The following is a 10,723-nucleotide window of genomic DNA, read 5'->3' as shown; positions in this document are numbered from 1 at the left end:
CTTCAGAGCCAATAGGTGTTGGGTGATTTTCAATAATATTTGTGATAGATTTGTTCTGATTTTAATTAGTGGAACTCTGCTAAAATTGCAGGAATTTCTGAATTAATGAGTTTAACAGTGCAAGAAATTAATGTGGAGTGTAAACAATTAAGTTTCAACTCAACACAACATTCAAATTTCCCTCTAATGGAGCTCTGCAATCATTTAAATAAACAAAGTTGAACATAATTCTTAATTATTGCTTGCTTTTCATATTAGGCAGGAAGGCTGCAACATCACCTTTGAAATAAAATTAATGTTATCCAAGTCAATTTTCTCCATTGTAATTCTAATTTATTTATCCCTTTCGAATTTAACAATATACCCCTTATGATTAATGCATGGTGTCTTCAGTTTTGGCTTTGGATAGTTGGCATGACAACTTGAAAGGAACTTTTGAAGTGACGGATGAGTGGCCTTAGCAGAAATGTTCTCTGGCGATGATCTTGTCAGTTTCAATTTGAGTGACTGCAGAATATCAGTGATGATGCTGAAATTCAAGCTCTGGAAAAGATTAGAGTGGTTTAACAATATTTTGCAGAGGGCAATGTATTTCATATAATAACAATAACATGATTTTATTTTCAAGCTGCCAACAGTATGGGAATTTTGAGGTCAAAAGCTCTAAGAACAATATTGTACTAGTTCAAAATGTGCTCAAATGGAATATTTGAAAGAATACCCAGGAATTAAATCTCCCCTCAACTTTCAGCTTGAACAGATTTTGTGTCAAACATTGCATGAACTTTGTAAACATCTAGGCATCTGGAACTTCAATGAATAATGAGACAACGAATTAACCTCCTTAAGCATTAAGATATAAGAATTGAGAAAGAAACAGTAGGGGAAAAGGGGGAGTAAAAGATAAATCAAGTACAGAAAATGAACTAAAGAGAAAGAAAGAGCGTAAAACTGAGAGGCAGAACTGATTAGCAAGATTTAAACAAATGCAATAAGATGACTCCATTTTTCCCATTCTGGGCCAATGGGGCTGGAAGGTATCACAAGACAATTAGTCATGGAGGCATAGAGCGAGTTTTGAGAAGATTTGTAGCTCAGGTTGAGGTTCTGGATGTAGGTTTGCTCACTGAGCTGGGAGGTTCATTTCCAGACATTTCGTCATCCTACTAGGTAACATCTTTAGTGAGTCTCAGGCGAAGCAGTGTACATGATTTCTGCTTTCTATTTATATGTTTGGGTTTCGTTGGCTTGGTGATGTCATTTCCCATGGTGATGTCATCTCCTATGGTGATGTCATTTCCTGTTCTTTTTCTCAGGGGTGATAGATGGGGTCTAACTAGATGCGTTTGTTGATAGAGTTCTGGTTGAAATGCCATGCTTCTAGGAATTTTCGTGCGTGTCTCTGTTTGGCTTGTCCGAAGATGGATGTGTTGTCCTTCCTTGTCTGTGTGTAAGGATACTAGTGATAGAGGCATAGAGCTGCACAGCACAGAAACAGACTCTTCAGTGTAACTCTTCCATACTGACCACGTTTCCCAAACAAAAGTGGTCCCATTTGACAAAATTTGACCCATATCCCTCTAAAGCCTTCTTATTCATTTACCAATCAATATGCAGTTTAAATGTTGCAATTGTACCAGACTTCATGACTTCCTCTGGCAGCTCATTCCATACAAACACAACCCTCTGCATGAAAAAGTTACCTCTTTGGTCCCTTTTAAACCTTTCCCCTCTCACCTTAAAGTTATGCCCTCTCATTTTGGACTCCCTTACTCTGAAGAAAAGATCTTAACTATGTACCCTATCCATGACCCTCCTGATTTTATAAAACTCTATAAGGTCACTTCTCAGCCTCTGAAGCTCCAGGGAAAATAGGCTCAGTCTATTCAGCCTTTCCCTGAAGCTCAATCCCTCTAACTCTGGCAACATCCTTGTAAATCATTTCTGACCCCTTTCAGGTTTCACAATATCTTTCCTATAGCAGAGACGCCAGAAGTAAATGCAATATTCCAAAAGTGGCCTAACCAATATCCTGTATATCTGCAACACGATCTTCCAATTCTTATACTCAAATGCACTGACCAATAAAAGCAAGTGTACCAACAGCCTTCTTTACCATATTGTCTATCTGCGATTCTACTTTCAAGAAAAAAATAACCTGCTCCCCAAGGTGTTTCGTTCAGCATCACTCCCCATGACCTTACCATAAAGTGTATAAGTCCTGTTCTTATTTACCCTATCAAAATGCAGTACCTCGCATTTATGTAAGTTAAACTCCACCTACCACTCCTCAGCCCATTTGCCCATGGTCCCATTGTACTCTGAGGTAACCTACTTTGCTGTCCATTTCACTACCAACTTGTTGCCATCTGCAAGTTGCTAACGATACCTCCTATATTCATATTATAAGCATTTATAGAAATGACAAGACCCCTCAATAAAAATCTATTGAAGCCTCATACTAACAGTCTACGTTGAGTTTAATGGCTATTTGATGGGCAAATGAAATATTTGATAAAACATACATGAAGGTTCATGGAGGCCTACCATTTTTCAGCAACTTGTGACAGTTAGCAATTCATGAGTATATTTTCTCTCAATTACGTGTTGCTTGGTAACATAGATTATAATAATGGAGACACCTAAAAACGCAACATTAATTTAACAGCAACATCTAGGTCATAAAACTGCTTGACCAAAATTTGTTTTGTATGTATTTGGAAGACAAAGAAATGTATTGATTACAGGCTTGTAATCCCTAAGAGTATCTATCTTTAAGCATGCATTCTTGTTTTTTTCCTGGGAATGAACTTCTTGAGTCCTCGTGCCAAATTTAACAATGACTTAAAATTATATTTTGGATGAGTACTTTGTTTTTTTTTTCATGTGTCTTTTTCTAATGCCTAAATGCTGCAACAGCCTTTCAAATGAGTAAAGCAATATTTATACAGAGATGCAGGAGAATAATGAAATATGACATTCAAGCACACCACCAAGGTGGTGCTGTTCTCTCTGAAGTGGTAAAGTGTTAACCCTGATTGTTCACTCAGGTAATGTAAAGGAATTATAGAGTCATGGAGTAATACAGCATGGAAACAAGCCATTCAGCCCAAACTGGTCCATGCTGACCATGGTGCCCACTCAACTAGTTCCAATTGCCCCGCATTTGGTCCATATCCCTCTAAACTCTTTCCATCCATGTACCTACCTATCCAGATGTTTTTAAAATGTTGCTATTTTATCTGCCTCAATTGCTTTCTCTGGCAGGCCGTTCCACATACGTACTACTCTCTGCCTGAAGAAGTTGCTCCTCAGGTCTTTCTTAAATTTTTCCTCTCTCAACTTAAACCTTTGCCCTCTCGTTTTCAATTCCCCATCCCTGGAAAAAAACCCATATGCATTCATCCCATCTACGCCCCTCATGATTTTATACACCTCAATAAGATCACAGCTCATTCACCTATGCTCTAAGGAATGAAGTCCTATCCTGGCCAACCTCTCCCTTTAACTCAGATCTACTAGTCCTGGCAACAACCTCACAAATCTTCTTTGCACTCTTTCCAGTTTAACTATGTCTTTCCTATAACAGGGTGGCCAAAACTGTACACAATATTCCAATTGTGGCCTCACCAATTACTTATGTAACTGTAACATAATGGCCCAATTCCTGTATTCAATGCCTCAACCAATGAAGGCCAGCATTCCTGAAGAAGGGCTTATGCCCGAAATGTTGAATCTCCTGCTCCTTGGATGCTACCTGACCTGCTGCGCTTTTCCAGCAACACATTTTTCAGCTCTGATCTCCAGCATCTGCAGTCCTCACTTTCTCCCAGCATGGTAAATGCGTTCTTCATCACACTCTCTACTGTGATGTTCTTTTCAACAAATTATATACTGTACTCTTAGGTCTCTCTGTTCCACAACACTCCTCAGGACCTTACCATTTGCTGTATAAGTCCTACCTGGGTTTTACTTTCCAATGTTAACACCTCACACTTATTTAGATTTAGATTAGATTACAGTGTGGAAACAGGCCCTTCGGCCCAACAAGTCCACACCGAGGCCCAACAAGTCCACACCGACCCGCCGAAGCGCAACCCACCCATAAATTTACCCCTTACCTAATACTACGGGCAATTTAGCATGGCCAATTCACCTGACCCTGCACATCTTTGGACTGTGGGAGGAAACCGGAGCACCCGGAGGAAACCCACGCAGACACGGGGAGAACGTGCAAACTCCACACAGTCAGTCGCCTGAGGCGGGAATTGAACCCGGGTCTCTGGCGCTGTGAGGCAGCGGTGCTAACCACTGTGCCACCGTGCCGCCCACCAATCTGTATTGAATTGCATTTGCCAATCCTCCGCCCACTGATCATGATCCCTCTGTAATTTTTAATAACCTTCCTCACTATCAATGATACCTCCTAATTTTGTATCATCTGGAAACTTACTATTTATGACTTGTACGTTCATATCCAGATCAGTTATAGAAATAACAAATAACAAAAGTCCCAAAACTGACCCCTGTAGTACACCACTAGTCAAAGGCCTCCAGTCTGAGAAACAACCTTCAACCATCACCCTATGTGTTCCACCATCGAGCCAATTTTGAATCCAATTAGCCAGCTCTCCCTGGATCACATGCGACTGAACCTTCATGACTAGCCTGCCATGTGGTATCTTGTCAAAGGCCTTAGTAAAGTCCATGTAAACAATATCTATTGCCCTACTCTCATCTATCCTCTTGCCCTATCTATTGCCCTACTCTCATCTCATCCATCTATCCACAAATCCATGCTGACTATGCCTAATCAGATCTTGACCATCCAAATGTTGTTTGATCCTTTCCCTTTGTATCCTCTCCAACAACTTACCTACCACTGATGTCAGGCACACTGACCTGTAGTTCCCTGGCTTGTCTTTGCTACATTTCTCAAACAATGGAACAATATTAGCCACTCTCCAGTCTTCCAGAACTTCACCAGTGGCTAAAGATGAAGCAAAACTCTCTGCAAGGGCCTCTTCCCTAACTTCCCACAACATCCGAGGATGGACTTGATTATGCCCAGGGGGATTTATCCACCTTAATGCGCTTTAAGGCTCCTCTCTGGTAATATGTATTTGGTCCAAAACATCCCCACTTGTTTCCCTTATTTCCTTAGCATGCATGATTCTCTCCCCAGTAAACAGGGAGGAGAAATATTCATTAAAAATCTCCCCCATTTCCTTTGGCTCCACAATAGTTGGCCACGCTGATCTTTAAGGGACCTATTATTTTCCTTTTGTTCTTAATATAGCTATAGAACATCTTTGGATCATCTTTAACCTTATCTGCCAGATTCATCTCATACCCTCTTTTAGCTGTTCTGATATCCTTCTTAAGTGTGCTCCTACAAATTTTATAGTCATCCAGGTATTCACTTGAGCCTGATAGTTTCAACCCAATGTATGCCTTCTTTTTTCTGGCCAGAACCTCAATATCCCTCGTCCGCCATGGATTCCTAAACATGCTAACTTCTCCCTTCACCCTAGCAGGGACATACTGTCCCTGCACTTTTGATATCACACATTTAAAAGCCTCCCATTTGCCAGTCATTCCTTTTCCTTCAAACAAACTCAGCCAATCGACCCCTGCTAGATCCTGATTAATGGCCCCAAAATTGATCCTGCTCCAGTTTAGCACGTTAATCTGTAGACCTCTCCTCTCTTTTTCCATAACAATGTTAAAACTAAGAGAGTTATTGTCACCAGACACAAAGTGCTCTCGAACGACAGTTCAGTCACTTGCCTGACCGTGTTTCCTATGAGGAGGTCCAGTGTTGTACCCACCTGAGTAGGGCCCACTACATATTGATTTAGGGAACTTTCTTGGACACTTTTGACAAATTCCACCCCATCTGAGCAGCCCAGTCAATACAGGGGAAATTAAAATCTCCAACCAATGCTGTAGCACAACTTCAAAGATGAGCAGGGTCATTCTCTTCAGTGTGTTGATTATTTTTCAGTGAACATCACTAACCTAGTTAATCTGATGCTTATCATTTTCTTGTTCCTGGGATCTTGCATGTTTCCTATGTTTAATGGAGTTGCTACATTTTTTCATCTGTAAAACAACTTTGTGTTTGTTAACTTCACGAAAGATACTATATGAATGCTAAAGTATAAAAGTAAAAATCACACAAGACCAGGTTGTTCAGGTGAACCAGCTGATGAAGGAGCAGAACTCCAAAAACTAGCGCCTCCAAATAAACCTGTTGGACTATAACCTGATGTTATGTGATTTTTAACTTTGTTCAGCCCAGTCCAACACTCCACATCAAAACTTTTAAAACATTTTTCTAACCTACTAGATGCGTATAATCTGCCTGATGTTCACAGTATTGTTTAGTACAATGCTATTTTAAAAAATATATTATTAGACTTGCAAAAAATTATTTCATGGAATGTGGTGTCACTTGCAAGGCCAAAGTTTAATAGCCATCCCTATTTAGATTAGCTTAGATTACTTACAGTGTGGAAACAGGCCCTTCAGCCCAACAAGTCCACACTGATCCTCCGAAGAGCAACCCACCCAGACCCATCCCCCTACATTTACCCCTTCACCTAACACTACGGTCAATTTAGCGTGGCCAATTCACCTAACCTTGCCCTTGAGAAGTTGGCTTTCTTAAACTGCTGCAACTGGCATTATAGAAAAATCGCGTTTTAGAAACAACGCTTAATGTGTTGGCAATGTAATCACTTTGCAGCCAACAGATGTTTTCAAAGATCATGCTTTAGGAACAATGTCCACATTTCTTCAATTGTGTTACAGTGATTTTGAATTAACAAAGCACATGTTATACATGTTATCCTATGGATGCTGGATATCTGAAATACAAACAAAAAGTGCTGGAGAAACTCAGCAGGTCTGGCAGCAACTGTGGATAGATCAACAGAGTCAATGTTTTGAGTACCATTGTTTTTTTAAAAAATTATGCTGGTGAGTGATTTGATGAGGAATTTCATAAATATGTATCAACTATATAGTATAAAATATATAAATATGTATTAATACATGATAGCAAAATATGTTACCAATGCTTTGAAGTTAAGCGCAGAATTCACTTAGGCAAATGTAAGATAAATGGTACTGTAATTTTTTTCGAACAAACTTGCCAAGATAACAAATTTGATTAACTTGTCTAAGTAGCTACCACTTAATCACCTTTAATTCCTACTACAGCGCAATGTATTTCGCAATACATTTGCGGTATTTTGCTTGGAATGATGCTTCAGGTAACTGAACAAAAGAGTTGATATCTAATTAAAATGAGTTGGTGTCATTGCAAAGGAGACAGGTCCTAAATGTTAGAATTCACTCATTCCTAGTCAGCAAATTAACAGATTGCACTGCTTACTTTAAAATTAGAAGACTTAAATAACGCATGAAGACTTATCAGTGACAACATTTAACAGAGAAGGTTAGCATCAGCACAAAATCAACTTTCCCTGTGTGTGTGTGTTGTGTGTGTGTGTGTGTGCGTGTGTGCGTGTGTGTGTGCGTGTGTGTGTGTGAGAAAGAGATTTGTTTTTCTTCTGGTGCACAAGAGCAATGGATCCACAGCTAATAAAAGAGGAAGGGTAACTTTGGGTGATTTCCCACTTACAAATCTAGAAGGGGAAGTTGCCAATCATAATAAATTAATTCAGAATATGAGATTCATTTTTGGATATGATACTTCAGATTCTTTGGAATATTTAATCTAAAACATTTCATGCATGATTATATTCAATTCAATTAAATGGTCCCTTTTTATTTAATATTTATACCCAAGGGTTTACGCATTACGGGTTCTTTGAAATATGCTGCATTTGTAATAGAACAGATGGCTCTTTGAAATATTAAGTTGTCAATGAATTTAAATGTTGTTACTTAAAAAGGCCAGAAACACAATAGATTCAGGTTCTAAATTTAGAAAGCACTTCAACTTCATTTAACTACACAAGAAGTGGTGATTATTTTCCCCCGCAGGTAATTTTTTCCCTAATCTGTACTTTCAGTTATTCAGAGTCAAGTAAATGCTAACTATTTAAAGTTAATAATTGATTGTCTTATGTAAAATAAGTTTAAATGTCACACTGATTTTTATTTTGTTCCTGTTGTTTCTCTACCAGATTTGGGTTCCCTTCACGATAAAAACTTTAATCATACTGGGATGGGAATCATATCCCACAAGCAACATATTTCAGAGGACTTGTCAAATAGCTCATTCTTAGCACCTTCATCTAGATTAAGGCTGCTTCTCTTTGGAATACATTACATGTAAGTTGGATATCATACTCAACAAATGTCTTCCTAGATGGACTTACCAGCAAAGAGGCTTCATCAAATATCATTTAGGACTAGGAATCTTAACCAACTTTTCTCCTTAGAGAGATGGACTGTGTCTATTGGTACTGTCCCTAGTATTGCATTAGGTCCTATTGGTGAACTCACCACAGAGTGAAATTCTCTGGGTCTCTATAGTTTCAGTATGGTATGACACTGAAGTGGATCAACTTCTGTAAGATATGACTTCCCATCCCTGGTAAGTCACTCTATCATTTGGACATGAGAATTATAAGAAATGAAATGGCTACTCACAAGGCTCAAATTGAACATCAATGTCTTTACTAGGTTTGAGCAATGCAACACCCCATTTTACTATACCCATTTTAAAAACTTCAATAAAACACACTCAATACTGTATATGTGTTAGTCACAAATACATTATCATAAATCATACAAGCAATCAGCTGGCAAGTGGGCAACTGCTCTGGCTCTTAAACTTTATCTTTATGACTAAGCTGTTTAACTTAAGAATCAAATTTCTTCTTGCCATGATTTTAAAAACTTTCTTTCCAAATTGAACAGGATTTTCATGGATAGTGTCATATAGTGCTATCAAACGCCCATTGTTTATTGAAGCATCTAATTTATTTTTGTAAGTCTACAATATTCAAGATTTTTTTACCATGTCTAAGGATGGAATTTTCCCCTCCCCAGTGCAGTGAGAATAAAAATAGAATGAAAAATAAGTTGAGGATGAACAAATCAGATTTTCATTGATAAGAAAATTTCCCTGATTTTCCCCTCAAGTCTTCAAACTATCAGCCGGATAGGAATTGGCAACTCAATGTTATGGAAATGTCAGGCATGCAGCATGTGCCAGCAATTTACACAACAAATACATTGTATGTGCTTTGAGCAAATGGCAGCGTGTGACAGCTAAAAGGCAAGTGTACTTAGGTGGGTGAACAGAGACCACAGCCAGTGAGAGGGGTACTACTACAGTCAATCAAAAGCTTGTTCTATTCCAGTCAGGCAGTTGGTCCTACCCATGTCCTTGCAGTATAGAAATTGGATCACAGTAGATACGGGAGGACAAGTGCAAGTAGTCCCAGAATAGAGGTAGGTCAGATGGGGTGTTATTGAAACATCAGTCTGATGAAGTGGGTTTCTGGTTCAAGATGGTGGTGGAGCAGCAGTGTAATGTCTGCTTTTACTCTTTTTTTCTCCTCCTACATTGTTTTATTTTCTTATTTTAACCTACTTACCTTCTGTGGAGAACTAAGTGATTTCAGCATGTTTGACGTAAGGTCTCTTCCTGGTGGTAGCAGCAGAGGGAATTGAGTTTATACTCTGAGTGACGGCAGTAGTGGAGGAGGGAGATGAGGTTGGGCCTAGTGCTCGCTGTGGGACCCAACAGCTTTAGCAGCAACTGCATTGTTGATATTAGCTCAGTGCGGACTCATGGCGGCGAAGTCATCGGTACAGGCAAGATGGCGCTGAGGAATGGCCACACGGTTCTGCATTGGTAACGCGGTGAAAGGACTCAAAATTGGTCTACTTATTCCTGCTGGCGATAGTCTCAGCATTGGGCTGAAAGAGTCCAGATACAGGCCCCTGATCAAGCTCTTCAGAAGGACTGCAAGGTTGAACTTTTAACTTACTTCTTTATTTTTCTGCTTGCTACCCAAGATTTTGTACCTATGTACTTTTGTACCTAAGATGGTGCCAGGAATGGCAACTTTGTACACTTTTCAATGTACTCCAGTATCCCCATACTTGAGTACACATGACAATCAATTCTAATTCTTATCCTAATTCTAATTCTAATAATTCTAACACAACAAAAACAGAAGGTGTTGGAGAAGCTCAGCAGGTCTACAGCATCTGTGAAGAGAACTCAAAGTTAACATTTGGGGTCCAGTGACCTTTCCTCAGAACATTCATAATTCGAAGTCTTGGCTTTCCACCAAGACACTCCTTGGGTGGACCATAATAAATCATGTTGGTTTGATCAGTAATGGTTGGGGGTACTCCATGAAGTCCTGGAGAAAGTGGGGAGCTCATGTCTGGGGATGTGCTTCAGCATACTATGTTTCTGAGGGAGGGGTCACTCTGAGAAGGGGAAGTTGCAGATAGTAGCATGAGGCCTCACAGTGATTTGGAGCAGGCACTGGCACTCTTACAGAAGAGGATCAAACAAGTTGTTGAGTCTCTGGCCACTACATGGGGAGGGTACAGGGTGAACAAGGGCACAGGAAGTTCCAAAATCATGGACTTTGAACATAGAACATAGAACATAGAAGAATACAGCGCAGTACAGGCCCTTCGGCCCTCGATGTTGCGCCGATCCAAGCCCACCTAACCTACACTAGCCCACTATCCTCCATATGCCTATCCAATGCCCACT

Source organism: Chiloscyllium plagiosum, chromosome 2, assembly GCF_004010195.1.
Source record: "Chiloscyllium plagiosum isolate BGI_BamShark_2017 chromosome 2, ASM401019v2, whole genome shotgun sequence".
NCBI classification, from domain to species: domain Eukaryota; kingdom Metazoa; phylum Chordata; class Chondrichthyes; order Orectolobiformes; family Hemiscylliidae; genus Chiloscyllium; species Chiloscyllium plagiosum.
The sequence above is the reverse complement of the archived record's forward strand: the minus strand, read 5'-3'. Positions refer to the sequence as shown.